Source organism: Euleptes europaea, chromosome 3 (assembly GCF_029931775.1).
Source record: "Euleptes europaea isolate rEulEur1 chromosome 3, rEulEur1.hap1, whole genome shotgun sequence".
Classification (NCBI taxonomy): Eukaryota; Metazoa; Chordata; class Lepidosauria; order Squamata; family Sphaerodactylidae; genus Euleptes; species Euleptes europaea.
Window position 1 is genome coordinate 94226291 of NC_079314.1, and position 16304 is coordinate 94242594.

The window sequence follows — 16304 nt, forward strand, 5'->3', positions numbered from 1 at the left end:
CAGGCAGGCCCTGCAGGCCTCTCCCAGGCCACAGAGAAGGCGCGGGGGGGGCGGCGGGGGGGGCGGCGGGGCCTGCCTGCACTCAGGCAGGCCCTGCAGTCCTCTCCCAGGCCGCAGAGAAGGCGCGGGGGGCGGCGGCGGGGGGGGGGCGGCGGGGCCTGCCTGCACTCAGGCAGGCCCTGCAGGCCTCTCCCAGGCCGCAGAGAAGGCGTGCGGGATGGCGGCGGCAGCGGCGGTAAGTTCCCCCTCCCTCTATCCCTCCTACCCCCTCCCCCCTCCCCTCGCCTACCGTATTGACCCGCGTATAAGCCGAGTTGGCTTTTTTCAGCCCTTTTTTTGGGCTGAAAAACTCGGCTTATACGCGAGTATATACGGTACTTTAAGTGTACCATTTGATATATTAAATTTACAAAAAGGAGGTTCTTAAATTGTACTGTTTGGTATATTAAATTTACAAATCTACCCTGTGCTAGGAGTGGTGCAGCAAGTTCCACACAAGACATATCTTTGTTGAGAAAAATAGGAAAAGGGGAGTGAAAAACAGAAACATTCACCTTTGCAGCAGTGAGTTTGTTATCCAAGTTTAAAAACTGCCTCCATGGAGTCATCATTATCCTGAAACCATATGAAACTGTAAGATGCAGTCGAGCGGTTAGTGTACACTGTGCAAACAACAATCCATCTCTCCAACTCTGGAAATAAATAGCAACTGTCTCCAGCCTTCCAGGATTAAGGGCTCCCGGTAAATCTGGATATTGAATTAAACTTTAGAATAGCATTGATTTCTTCAGTAATGTATCATCATCATCACACCCAGTAAATGTCATAGTAACATAATTAAACCTTTGAGACCCATGTCATGTAAACAATAAATAATGTCTTTGAAAATACTGCCTTCAAGTTTCTTTCTCTGTTCAGTTTCTGAAAGTCAGTAGCTTCTCATTCTGAATTTTGTTTTTATAACTATGGTAACGGAATATTTCTATCCACCGAAATTTGAGTTTCTTGTTTTTTGATTTGGTGTATGTTATTTCTGAATAATAGACCACTTTTTTTTCACATGCTGTGAAAAAAAAAACAGGAATCCAAAGTAGGTAAGAGGATCTGTATACGTCTACAGTATGTAAGGCAATTATCCAATACATGCTTGTCATACAGAGTTATCAGTTATTAATCATTGTTTTTAATGTGAGCTAAAACAATATTTTAAAACATCTGAAAAGCATTTCACTCATTCCCTGGAGAAAAGGTTGGCTGAGGTCCCCCCACACAACTTTCCCCAAAATCAGTTTCTCCAAAAGGAAAATTGGGGAAAGCCATCTGGGGGAAAAGTCAGGGAGGGACAAGCTTTCCCCATTTTGCTGTACCCCCAACCTTCACAACTCTAATCCCAGCTCTTTGACTCTTTAAAGTCAGGGGAGGCATCCATAATAGCCCTCTGGTGATTTTTCAAGCTCCCTTGACCAAGTGGAAAGGTGGGACATAAATGTTTCAATACATAAATAATTTTCCGGGCCATGAAGAAAGCCCAACAAGACGTAGTGTGCTCTTCTGGCCTGTGCAGTTATACCTTTCTGCGTCCATTGACACTGACTCTCTTATTACAAGTAATAAACAAACTTTAATGTTGCCTAACGGGTTGCTGAACTCCCGGATTGGTCATGGCAACCCCGGCATATGTGCACACGCTGTTCCAGCCGCGCGCCTTGCCCCAAACGCTACGGGGAAGGCTCTCGCGCCCGCCAGTGAAACTGACACGGAAACTCCTATGCATCCCGTGAAGCCGGCAGCTGAGAGACCGAGGCCAGGTCAACCCTCCAGCGAACCAGAGGGACTCCATGTTCCTGTGTGTGCCTCCGTTCCAGCAGAAGCCGTTTCACAGAGAGCTGACAAGCACATAGCCCGCACCAACACCCCCCTCCCCAGCCTCATCAACCTGATTAATGGCCCATCAGAAGACATCCAGATATCAACGATGAGTCGTTCCTCCGGCGATGCAAAGTGACGAGCCCCGGACATAGCATTGTCGCTGCTTTGTGTTAGATCATTAAGCCAATCTTCGAGAAACTCCCGGTTTCCCCCGGAATTGCACAAATCACTGGAATTAGGATAGGTTTCTCAAATTGCCCTCGCCCCACCCCGGCAGCCGATCGTTAGGATCCTTTGTCACCTTTTGTCACACAGGAACCACAAAGGGGTAATCCAATCACCCTGCCCCCAGAAAACAGTATATCTGGGGTCCCCACAGTCCATAAAGTTACCTTAGGTCTTCCCCTGGCTTACTTGCTGCCACTCTGCTGGTTTAGATTTTGTGCAGCCTGAGCACGATCCCTCCCGCCTCGCTGGTCGAGTCCCCGGCAACCCCTCTTCCTCGCCCCATTTTCCCAGTATTTTAGTCTAGGGAACTCAGGACACCTCCGCTTCAGGACAGGTACCATATAACCTGTCATCTGGACCTGCCACATTGGCAAGCGTCTCTCTACTCCTTCCTTTTATTCCTAAACTCTTTGTATGTATGTGTGTATTGCCACATTGAATGTTTGAACTACATAAACTCTCCTAATTTGGAATCCCTTGCCTCTGTCATTATTCCAAGGTCACGGATACTGGCTCTGGTATGCATTGGTTGAACCCTGCTATATAAATATTGTAATTGCCATATGTGTGCTAATTCCCCAATCAAAGAGCATTTTGGCATAAGCAAATCAAAGTCCCCCCACCTACTGAGCTTGTTTTAGTTGTTTCTAGCCGGCTTCAGTTTTCCTTTTTGTATTCTGCAATTGTTTCTAGTTAAAGTTATTTGAAGAAAAGATTATGATTACTAATAGATTTGCAGATTATCAATGCTTGAACACCCACATAAACTGCTCTGGTAAATTAACAGGATGAACAGATGCTGCCATGCTTTTACTCAGATTATAACTGTACATGAACACAAAGGCATTGTTCAGCTACATTTCTAGTGAAAATTGGAGGTAAAATACACTCTGATGGATAGGTGACTGAAGAACAGCAACTCTTTTAAGAGGAGAAGGAAGGAAAACAGATTTTTCCTCCATTATGAATGTGTGCATCATTGTTATTCCCCTTTTGGCAAAACAGGACATCCATGATTTTAAAAAGAATATTTGGGTCCCATAGTTCTTTTAGAAATCATCTCATGCATAGTACATCAAATTGTCTTCAACTAGTCAAGAATAGCCTCTTAACTGCAATCTTTGTCAAATTCAAAACAGATAAAAGGAAATATTTCTTCACGCAACACGTAATAGTTAAACTGCCCCAGGATGTGGTGATGGCTGCCAACCTGGAAGGCTTTAAAAGGGGAGTGGACATGTACATGGCTATCCATGGCTACTACTCTCTCCAGTATCAGAGGAGCATGTTTATTATATTAGGTGCTGTGGAACACAGGCAGGATAATGTTGCTGCAGTCGCCTTGTTTGTGGTCTTCCTGGAGGCACCTGGTTGGCCACTGTGTGAACAGACTGCTGGGCCTTGTTCTGATCCAGCATGGCTTTTCTTATGTTCTTATGTCATCATCATTTGTAGCTTGCCTTTCTCACTGAGACTCCAGATGGGTTACAAAATACAAAAAGCAAATCAGTTTACACATTTTCAGTGCAATCCTAAGGAGAGTTAAACCAGTCTAAGCCCATTCGTTTCAATGGGCTTAGACTGGAGTAACTCTTTAGGGTTGCTCTACTGGGTTGGGCTTGGGATTCTCTTTCATAATACTTCGTAATAAAATGAGTGGTTGGAGTGGCTCTTGCAGGAGACAATTCTGGAAGAACAGGAGAAAGATTTGCTTTATTATTTCTTTCAGCCCAGTGGAATGGCTGCTAGCAGATGCCATTCCTGCTGTACAAGAGACAAAGGACAATTCTTCTGAGCATTCTGCCTGGCATGAAAGTTGTATAGGCTGTTGAGGGTGCATTCATTCTCCCCTCTAACCTGTGATTCTGTTGCAACATCTGGACAGAACTCATAGATATACTGGCCACGTGAGTTTGACAATTACTACTTGAACTTTAGCAAACAGACTTGAGTTGCACCAAGCTCTTATCCATACAAGAGAAAGCCCATCTGAAAACAGAACACAGCATCAATATGTGTTTCCATGAGTCAGATGTGCCAGTCTGGTAGTGCTGTTTGGGCCTTGCAGAACAGCAAGGCAAAAATCAACATTTGGGCCAGAGTTTCAGCTCTCAAAATTGTGGAAGGCTCAGGCAGCATCTATTTCTTTCTTTTAGTTTAAACCTGTCCTTCCACTGTCTAGAATGACTACATGAGAGCTCTTTCTAAGCAGACATCTGATAAAGCAGAAGTCCTCATACAGTGTAGCAGAGCTACCCCAATCGAAGTTCATTGGAGTTGGTGGCTTAGAACAGAATTACTGCTTCAGGTGAACTGATAGTCACAGCTCAAGATGAATGTTTTATGTTAATATCTTGTTTCTTCCTCTCAAGAATCCAGCACCAGTGCCTTTCAAAGATGCAATGCAGAAAATGGTTGCAGTTTCCTGCAAATAGAGCAGTTTCCTGCTGAATTTTATCTAGTTGTGAATTAAAGACCTTAATAGCTTTGACATTAAAAAATTGTAAACTTGCATTCTATTTGGTTCTTGTAGGTTGTCCGGGCTGTGTAACCGTGGTCTTGGTATTTTCTTTCCTGACGTTTCGCCAGCAGCTGTGGCAGGCATCTTCAGAGGAGTAACACTGAATGACAGTGTCTTTCCTTCAGTGTTACTCCTCTGAAGATGCCTGCCACAGCTGCTGGCGAAACGTCAGGAAAGAAAATACCAAGACCACGGTTACACAGCCCGGATAACCTACAAAAACCAATGAACTCTGACGTGAAAACCTTTGACAATATTTTGCATTCTATTTGTTTGCCCAGTTTAGACCTCGATAGGACCAATATACCTTTAAAAACACATTCTAGAGAGGTACTCAGGTTAATCTGTCACGGTCTCTGACATAATTATGGTATTTTGTGTACATGTGCAGAATTAATTCCATGTAGAGCTTGAACACAACATATAAAACTGAACCACAAACTGTAGAGGTTTGTGTAATGAAAAGCCTGGCAACAGCTTGCAAAATGCAAATGTCCTTAGAACAGGCTGACTAAATTCTCTCAACGTCTGAATTCTTTCAAGAGCTAACTAAATTACCCTGGTCTTGTCCTTGAAGGGAGAAGAACAAAGTTATTCCTCACTATCTGCCAGAAAGGTGTATCTAAAATTACCCTTTCTGAGTCAGCTGCCAGCTGTCAGCTGCACATATCTCAACAGCAGAAAAGTCCTGCTATTCTTGAGAAGGTCTATTAAAAAACCTCAAGGCTACAAGTGCAGTAAGATTCTTGCTTTCTATAATCTTGCTGAGGGCTATGTTTCCTACTGACCAGATGGTTAAATGTTACAATGTAAGCAATAATTGTGTTTTATGATTTATATAGTTATATATTGTATTGTAGATTTCTAAATAGTCTCATTTAATGCGTATTGTACTGACGATGAGAATGGTATGAAAATTGAGTATATGGCATGATCATGGAGCTCAGAAATGATTGTTTATACTTTAAGCAAAATAGACTGAAAGGAAAGGAAGCCCATATTTGGTCATGGGGAGAAGCTAATAACCTGAACAGCTGCAACTAAGACATTATTGCACTGCTCATGTTATCTGAAAGTGGGGAGAAAGATATCCCTCCTGATGGTAAAATTAACACTCTTAATGAGCCTGAAACAGTATAAATACAGCTACAGTAAGCCCAGAGAATCAGAACCTTCCAAAGGCTCTCAAGAAAAGGCTGACTGGTATGTATGGCTTAAATACATTACTCTAGACTTTATGAATTAGATACTTTGAACTGAATCAGAATAATTTGACTGTTATATTTTAGAAGTTGGATTTTGAAACTGAATAGTATGTAAGACTTGCTTGCTTTTACTTCAGACATTGTAAATACATACATTGTACTTTGACAAGAGTTTTTATAGAAGTGTTAAAGACTTGATAATCTGCATTTACACATTTACTAGAAGTATATCAATAAAAAGACTTGCTTTTTAAAAGTAGGTAAAGTTGTTGAGTCCTGCTTACTCGATGACCGGCTGAATAAGATAACTTCACATCTCAGTAAGTGATACATTCTAAGAGCCTGTCATCTGAACAGCACGACCCGCTTCAAATCTGCTGCAGCCAAAGTAACAAAGACTCTTCTGGCATATTAAACACTGGCAGATGCTATCCTGAGTCAGACCCCACTTAGCAGATGCCTTCAACATCTATATTCACATAATTTCCCAGATGTGGCACTTCCTATTAATGCATTGTAGAGAAAGACAAAGCTACCCTGGGAAAACGTTCTCTTGCACTGTGTGAGACAGGATGCTAGACTAGATGGACCACTGGTCTGATCCAGCAGGGCTTTTCTTACATTCTTTAAAGTACAGATTGAAGCCTTTGTGAAGTATGGATCCAGCATCCTTAATGCTCATTATGAAGTTTGAAGCGTAGCAGAGTCTCCTGATCACATGAAGTGAGGTTATAGAAAATAAAGGGCTTTCTATATAAAACTTCAAATTTCATAAATTACCCCAAAAGAAATCCAGCAGGCCAAGGAAGACCATTGATGTGTCAGGAAAATTATTTTTGGTTTCTGTAGAATACTGGATTTCAAAGGGGTAGTCTTATTGGTCTGCTACAACAAAACAAGGAATGATCTTGTGGCACCTTAGAGACTAACAGATTTATTATGGCATAAGCTTTCTTGGACTAGAGTCCATTTAATTAGATGCATGAAATGTTGGCAGATTTACATATAGGGAAAAAAATGTAAGCCATGGGATTAAAAGGCGATAAAATACAAGAGGAACAGTTTCAGACATTTCAGCACAAAGCTTAAAAGATAAGCACATTGCCCATTAACAACAATAATAATTGGCCATAGCAATCTTCCTAGTCTTGCTTAGTTTATTTAACATCTGTAGGGTAACAGGAAAAGCAATAAAATGGACAAGTAGGTGGCAGTCATGTAGCCAGAACATTAGCTCTGTTTCCCCATTAAAAGAACTGTACTTGATGAAAAGATGGACCTTAAAGGCACAGAAGTATACTTCATCCCCAAGAGAAAAGTCTCCTGGGTAGGAGGGCATCCTGGCTTCTGATGAAAAGTTTTGGAGAATTCAAAAGCTGGCTCAGGTTTGGGATGTTTTGGTTGATCTTAATAAAAACACACAACTTTTGTGTAGGGATTTTTAGTAGACCAGCATGGCTACCTATGAGCTCTGCAAGAAAGTTGGTGGCCATGCTAGGTGTGGCTGCCTTGGCATTACAACATCATGGAATCAAGACATGTTATGTAACGCATATTTAAAAAGCTTGTACCCTCCATTTTGATATTTTGCATATGCCAAGTGGTTTATGTAGTAGACAGTGCTTTCAAGTTGCAGCTAACTTATGGTGTCTCCTTTCAAGGCAAGAAACATTCAGAGGTGGTTTGCCATTGCCTTCCTCTGCATAGCAACCCTGGGCTTTCTTGGTGGTCCCCCATCCAAGTACTAACCAGGGCTTCCCCTGCTTAGTTTATGAGACTTGACGAGATTGGACTACCCTTAGCCATCCAGGTCAGGGTTAGGTGGTTTATACAATGCCACAACAACGACAGAAAAAAACCAACTAACAAACGTTTCAAAAGTCCATTAGAACTCATAGTTTAGATCCATTGGGAAAAGGCTAAAAAAAGCCATACGGACAGGTCAAGCAAAAGCTTGGCCAAATAAATATATGTCAATTACCTCTCTAAAGACCACCACAAAAACTGGGAGCTGGAGCTCCTAAGACTAAGAAGAAAGCCCGTGGAGGAGGAGGTGTGTGTGGATCTGCATACTAGTTTGGGAAACTTCTATTGTGAGCAGCATCTTTGGGGGGAGGGGTGGATGGAGACAGAGGTCTTCTGTTCGCCTCCATCCCCTCCTGAAACACATTTTCAGTGGCCTAGGGTCCACTGAAGGTAACCCTTGTGACCTGACTGTAAATCAATGAGGTCTAATTACAGTATTGCATGAACACACACAACATTGCCTTCTACTAAGTCAGACAAGTCCTTCTGTGTGCATTGACCTGTGACTGGATTCTGGAAATGGTGGGGCCATCAAATTTGATCAGTTTAGAGCCGATGTAGTCTACTGGCTAAGACCCTGTGCTATGAAGTCCCTGATTCAACTCTCACCTCTGTCATGAACTTCATAGGTATTCTCAGGCAAGCCACTTTCGGTCTCAATTGCCCACCTGCAATATGGAAATAGTCATACTGACCTACCTTACAGAGTTGTTGTAAGGAATACTGAGATAACATACTTGTAGAATTTGGAACACTAAGAATTGGGAGGGGTACAGATATGTAGGCAGACAAACAGGTACACACGAACACACATAATGATGCCTTATACTGAATCAGACCATGGGTCCATCAAGGTCAGTATTCTACTCAGACTGGCAGCAGCTCTCCAGGGCCTTAGGCAGCGGTCTTTCACATCATCTACTACTTGCTCTTTTTTAACTGGAAAAGCCAGAGATTGGACCTGAGACCTGCATACAAAGCAGACGTTGTACCACTGAGTCACTGTTTGCAATTCTTTTGGTGATTATCACGTCTATTGTATGATGAATGCTAACTTCAGTCCCTCCAGGGAAACCTGGAATGAGTTAAAGTCTTCCTATTAAGTTTGCATTTGCCGATTCACAAGCACAATGCCAAAGACATTAAGGATTGTACATGCTAATGCTTTGGGAATAGGAATGGCATCTAATGGGCAATCACCACCTCCCTAAGGCCTGTGTGAGGAGCATGCTGCTAATTGCCAACTAGTATCTATTGACATGGTGCCCCCACATTAACAATCTTGCAAGCTTTTTTCTTTGGAATCAATACCCTAATCTATTTCTGCAAGTAGTCTCTTGGTGGTGCTATTAACCAAGATTTCCATCCCTCTGTTTCTTCCTCCGCACTTCCTATTAAAACCAGCAAATGGCAGCACTTACTTTTGTCATTGCCACATTTGTCTAATGTGTAATCACAGGATCTAGACATAAACAGGCTTCCAGATTTGGAAATTCTGCACTGAACAGAAATATAAACCAAACCCACTGAAGAAATGCATGTATTTCCTGCCACTACATTACTGTGATCTTGGCCTTTCTTCCCTCAATTGCTTCTTTTAGCTAGCTTTCAAAGGCTGAGAAACAGGAACCAATGCACTCAGAGAAAGAACATAAGGCTTTTTAAAGGTAAAGATAAAGGTCCCCTGTGCAAGCACCGGGTCATTCCTGACCCATGGGGAGACGTCACATCCCAACGTTTTCTAGGCAGACTTGGTTGCGGGTGGTTTGCCAGTGCCTTCCCCAGTCATCTTCCCTTTACCCCCAGCAAGCTGGGTACTCATTTGACCGACCTCGGAAGGATGGAAGGCTGAGTCAACCTTGAGCCGGCTACCTAAAACCAACTTCAGTCGGGATCGAACTCAGGTCGTGAACAGAGCTTTTGACTGCAGTACTGCAGCTTAACATTCTGCGCCACGGGGCTTTTTAGCTAGCTGTAATTGAACAAACATAATGATAATAGTACACCTAATTTGGTTTTTGCCACATTCCTCAAAAACAAAACAAAACTGAATATTTCATAATTCAGAATGTAAGATCTGGTTCACAGGGAAATGGGGCAATGAGCAGGAAGAGATCTGAAGTCTGCCTTATACTGAATCAGACCATTGGCCCATCAAGGTCAGTACTGTCTCAGACTGGCAGGGCAGCAGCTCTCCAGGGTGTCAGGCGATGGTCTTTCACATCACGAAGTCGATTCAACTGGAGATATCAGGGACTGAACCTGGGACCTAGATGCTCTGCCCCTGAGCCACAGCCCCTCCCCAAGTGGTAGAATGTACTGGACTACATCTGGCTGCTGGTAAAGGATCACATTTTGAAATGTTCCCCTATGTTAAAACTCCCCACATATGGAAAACCAGCAGAGCAAGCAATGAGAGAAGTTGGGACCTTCTAGTTTTCTCTTTGCATGGAGATTTTTTTTTTTAATGTGAAGGAACCCTCAAAGCTGGAATTCAGTATCTAAAGACTGAAGTAGTACAGTCTCTTCTACCATCTCATACTTTTACCACCTTATTCTCCTGCTTGTGTTAACTAGATCTTATGACCTGGGGGGGTCAAGTAAATTTATGACATGATATCAGGAATTATCATAGAAACATTGCAATATCAGTTACTTTGGCTGGGAAACATGGAGGAACAAAGACAAAAATAATGTTGTCAGTCTGCATTTTCTATTTAGAGATTTGTATTTATTTGTTCAAATACTGTGACCTGCCTTTCTCCCAGCAAAGGAACTCAAGGCGGATCAAAATATATTATGAGAAGCAATCCTATGCCAGCAGGCCTTAAGAAGAACATCAGCTCAGTTCTGCCATCTTATGTTAATACTTAGTACTTACATGGGCTTTAAAGGGTACAAAGCACTCCACATCCATTATCTCCATTGTTTTTACAACAGCCCTGTAAAGAAGACCAGTAATCGCCCCCAAGGTTTAGTGGGGATGGGGCTGAGAGAGAGTGGTTCGGCAGAGGCAAAATGGGATATTCTAGCCTCTTAAACAATGCAGTATGCCAGTAGGGAGACGCTGTCCGCAGAATGTTGGTGATGGCAGTGCTCTTTGCCACAAGTGCCACATCACCATCATAATCATGGATAAAAACAACCGCCTCCTCTTCGTGGCTGGTGGGATAGTGGTCGTGCAGGACCATTTCCCAGTCACATTCAACACAAGCTCCCTCATTTCTCTATACAAGTTTTAAAGTCCTATTCTAGGGCCAGTTTTCCAGTCAAATCACCTCAGTACGGGCTTGAGGCGCTAAAATAAAGAGGATGGTGACATATCATACAGTGTCAGGTAAGACTGGGCTGGTGGTGGCATAGGACAAAGCAACAGTTGTGTGGGTCCTGGAGAAACAAGAGACGTTGAAACGGTCCTGCTTTATTTACCGCTAAGTTAAAACTGGCCATATTCGTACAGCATTTCTAATATCTAAGATCTGAGTTTCTTATCATTGCGCATTAGCAGGCAATTAGATTATCAAGCACTTATTGCTCTAAATGCTCTGAGTACCACCAGATTTTTCCTTTAGCTCAGTATTGCTTTCTTATTAAAACAAATAAGGTTGCCTAATATGCCCCCCCTGTTTAGCCTTCAGGGCTATATCTGAGTTCATCAAGAGAAATCTATCGAGATAAATCTTCACTGTACCCAAGGCTTCAGAATGAAAAGAGGAATTAAAGTGAGAGGTGAACATTAATGGAGACTCATCAGCATCAGAATAAACTCAGAAATAGACATGACATCTTGCATTTGCATACTGCTGTCAGCTGCTACTATAGAGACAGGGATCTATTACCCCTGTTTATGCTGCTCCTAACTTAATTTATAGCAATTTATTCTATAAAAGTAGATAGTAACTCGGCTAGCTGGGAGGGGAAGAAAATCACCTTCGCTACTCTGAAAATAAAAATGGTAATCAGCGTAATAGATTTCGGATAAAGCAATTTGAATGGCTAGCTAATATCCAGGCTGGGTTAAGTGCATTTTCGAGCACCACATCACAACTCAGTGGCTCATGTAAATGCATTTGTAGATGGAAAGATAATTTGTACACCTGACCTGTGTAACTTTTGGTGAATGGGACAGAATGTAATTCTGTCCACAGCCACTTGCCCTATGAATTCATTAGGGATTCCCACATAAGCAAGAAGGAAAGGCCATGATATAGCCAGAAATGTTTCTGATATTTTCTATTATCATGGTAGCACTAAAACAAATATCAGATGTATAGACTAAAGAGAAAGACACCAACTTAAAAAAAAGTTAGAAAAAGAGATATAATGTCATATTGAATAGTAGGCGGTAACCCAGAAGGAGCCTAGACATGGTTCAGCTAAAATGGCAGCCTCAGGAAACTGTTTTATGCAGAGAACTTGGTCCCTCTAACTTCCATTCCATTGATCATCTTAAGAGCTTCTTCACCCATTAACTGTGCATTATCCTAAGCTGCACACACGTTATCTTAAGAAGAATTACATGCGTCTAAGCTGATTAACTTCAATGGACATAGAAGCACATAACTTTGCTTAGAACAGCACAGTAATTTTTTAGGGGTACATCTAAGTTGTTTGAAGTACCGTATATACTCGCGTATAAGCCGAGTTTTTCAGCCCAAAAAAAGGGCTGAAAAAGCCGGCCTCGGCTTATACGCGGGTCAATACGGTAGGGAAGGGGGGAGGAGGGAGGAGGGAGGGAGCAACTTACTACCGCCGCCATCGCCGCCGCCACCGCTGCCGGGCCCATGCAGCTTCCCCTGGCCAGGAGCGCCCTGTGAGGGCCTCCTGCGGCCACTGCAAAACCGCGTGGCCGCCGCCGCCGAGCGCGCCTGGCTCCCCCCCCCGCCCTGGAAGGGATGGGGGAAGCCGGCTGCCGAGCACGCCTGGCTCCCCTGCCCGCCCGCCCGCCCTGGAAGCCTCCTGTGGGGGGCCCGCCGCCGCCGCCACCGCCTTCCTGGGAGCCCTGTCAGGTAAGCCTGTGGGGGGGGAGGGGTTATAAGCCGACCCTCGGCTTATACGCGGGTGCCTAATTTCCCCCCATTTTTGGGGAGAAATTAGGCACCTCGGCTTATACGCGGGTCGGCTTATACATGGGTATATACGGTATGTCTAAAAATGTATAGTGTAAACGTAATACTTAAAAAATTATCATATTGGTACACCCATCAGTGATCCAGGACTGGTTGAGGTTCCCTTTTGAGTGGAAGCTCAGCAGAAAACTTTGGTTTGTTACCCAATGTAACACGAGGAACATATTTCTTTTTTCCTCTTTTTTTCATACTAGTAAGTTGCAGAAACCTCCACCGTGTCCCACAATAAACAAAAACCCAGTCCCGCTAAAAAGTATTTGTTAGCACTGATTCAAGCAAAAGTTTTTTTAAACTCCCTAAGTTAATATTCTCAAGGTACTGTGGGTTTTTTTGAAGGCACCAATCTTAATCTCCCCACTCCGCCACAGACCCCTCGCCTGTTCTCACCATTTGGCAGCTGCCCACAGTTGACCATGGTGATGCGGGGAAATCTGAGGCTCAGCCGGCTGGTAACTGTGGAATCGAACGTAATGTGTTTACCTTCTGACCCTGCCTGCCACAGAATTCACAGGATCCCTAGCCATTACTATTCCGTATTGGTGTGAAAATACCACCACATCTATGGATTTCATTGTATAGACGCATAACAGCCAAACTGTTTAACATTTGATTTCCTGTACATTGAATAGTTGTGAAGAAGAATATTCAGTTACACCTACTGATAGGACTCCTTTTAAATATTAAAGATACATGAATCCCAGCGTTAAATGTTATGCCACTATTGGTGGTGGAAAATGCTGTCAAGTCACAGACAACTTGTGGCAACCCTGTAGGGTTTTCAAGGCAAGAGACAAACAGAGGTGGTCAGCCATTGCCTGCCTCTGTGCAGCAACCTTGGACTTCCTTGGTGGTCTTCTATCCAAATACTAACCAGGACCCTGTTTAGCTTCTGAGATCTGACGAGATCAGGTTAGCCTGGGCCATCCAGGCCAAGGCTTTGGCGTTATTGGCCTAGTAATGAATGAAGGCATACCGCTTTTTAAACCACTGCAGTTATTCAATTGCATAAGGCTTGCTGTTTAGATTTAGTAGGAAGAAAGTCCCATTGAAAGGAAAACAGCTGGTGGACAGAGGGGTGGTGCAGAAGCTGTTTCATGTGGCGCCTCACCACACCATGTCTATTTTGTGGCCACCATTACTCAGATGCCTCACATGGTGAGTTTTCAGAGCAACGTGGCCCAGAAAGAAGTTTCACTGCTGTAGAAAGTAATTATGCAAAGCACCCAAGTTACAGTTCTCCCAATATAATCATGAGGGACTGGAGGGAGGGGCAGAGAAGTTTTTTTTCTCCTACACCATTCCTCCCCTTCCCCTGAAAATCACCACCCCCAACCTTTTTGCCTTTGCTGGGGTAGAAACACAGTTACTTTCTTTTTCCCCAGAGGAGGTAAATGGCTTGGAGGTGGCAGTTTTTGGAGAGCAAGGACTCTGGGCTGGGGAAACAGTTAAAAAGTCTCATCCCTGTTATAAAGTTTCAGCCATGTAACTTGCCCACTAAGAGATATGGTGTAGTTGGCCTATGAGAACTTGTTTTTTTTACTCGGAAATGTTTACAAAATATTTATCCAGTAGGATCCAGATTTCTGTCCTGCTGACTTTGTGTGTTGCTGGTAGAAAGAACCATCAAGTCGCAGCTGACTTTTGGCGACTCCATAGAGTCTTCAAGACAAGGGATGAAAAAAAGTGGTTTGCCATTGGCCTACCTTTGAGTAGCAACCCTGGACTTCCTTGGTGTTCTCCCATTCGAGTGCTTAAAAGAGCCAACCCTGCTTAGCTTCCAAGAGTTGACGAGACTGAACTAGCCTTGACTATCCAGACCTTTGTGTGTTACCACAGTGGAAATCATCAAGACTGTCTTATTTGATAGTGGAGAGAGATCGGTTCCGTGGGCCATAACCTCTGGAGTCCTGCAAGGGTCAATCCTTTCCACAGTGTTGTTTAATATCTACATGTACCCTCTGGCGGAGATTGTCAGGAGGTTGGGAGTTGGGTCCCTCCAATATGCAGACGACACCCAGCTCTACCCCCTGCTTGAAAAGCAGCTGACTGCTGGGATCTCAGCCCTGGCCTTGTCTGGATGCTGTTGGTTAGGTGAGAGCTGGCTGAGGTTAAATCCTTCAAAAATGGTGATCGTGTGGTTGGGTAGGTTCGGGGGCCAGAGGTGGCTGGCCTTACCTACACTCAATGGAGTCCAGCTCTCTGCATTGGACTCCATTAGGAGCTTAAGGGTGTGGCTGTATTCTTCCCAGTAGCTAGTGGTGAAGACAGCTATGATGCACACCCCTTTCAACCACTTCAATATCCCACTCACTCAGCCCGGCCGTATATGCTGAGGGAAAAAGCATTGGCCTGAGTATATTTGTGAGGAGACTATTTTCCTTCTCCTCCAGTACCACACCCGTATTTACCTCAGTGAGAAATAGGAGACAAGAGGCTTTTCAACTTAAACAGACAAAACAGGGAAGTTTATTGAACTGAACTCACAGAGATTGGTTTACAAGAGAAAGGCAGAAATTGGAGGGAAAACTCAAGTCAGATTTCTATACACAAGATTACTTTAGAGATCGCTTAGACGTTTTCTTCACTCAAGTTCCTTTCGTTCCTAGTTTCAAGCTTAGTTCTATCTCTCAGAACCATTATTCAGACTTTCAGACTCTCAGTCTCTGTCACTCAGCTTCAGACTCTCATCTCTGTCCCCAGCCTAGCTCTCTCTGACTACCCCACCTCAGTGGCTGTAATCCTCCACACCTTCCTGCTACCGGAATAGCTCCACCTCAGAGACTAATTCCCCTTGTGACTTGAGGATGGGCCCTCTCTAACCCAATTCTCACTCCTGTCACTACCACAGGTTGTGTGTGTCAATAGCTTCAGCTTTAAGAGAACCGTCAGGTCCACAGAGTACAGTCTGGCTTCCGCTTAGTCTTGCTACCAAGCTTCCAATCTAACACAGCTGTAAGCTCTTGACCCAAAGAACCAGAAATCACCACAGAGACAATTAGAATCCAAGCAGATGGCTTTTACTGGTCAAATAGGCAATACAGTGCATTGAGGATAAGATGACAGCTATGAGGTTCTTGCTCGGTAGTTGGTAATATAAAGCTTGAAAACGGCGGGAGATTACAAAGCACACAAAGCATAAACTTTCCCAGGGGTAGCGTTCCCAGGCTTTGGTATGTGGAGCCGTCCTTGAAGTCTGGATGGTTCAGCAAAGGAACAGAGGCAACACAGAAACCGAGATAACAGCCTGACATCCTGCTCCCCTTAAGGCCCCCTCCCATCCTGCAAGGGGGCTGGTCTGTCTGGGTAGGCAATATGAAAGGCATTGACGAGCTTGGGGGCGGAGACATCTCGTGCGCGAACCCACTCGTCATAGGCAGGGGGAAAGTGTTTCCAGCGGACCAAGTATTGCAAGACCCCATGGTGAATACGGGAGTCTAGGATTTTGGAGACCTCAAAATGTTCTTCTCCCCCCACCATTATGGGTTGTTCGGGAGGCAATTCCGGATGCCATTGCGGAGACGCACTATGGGGTTTCAGGAGGCTGAT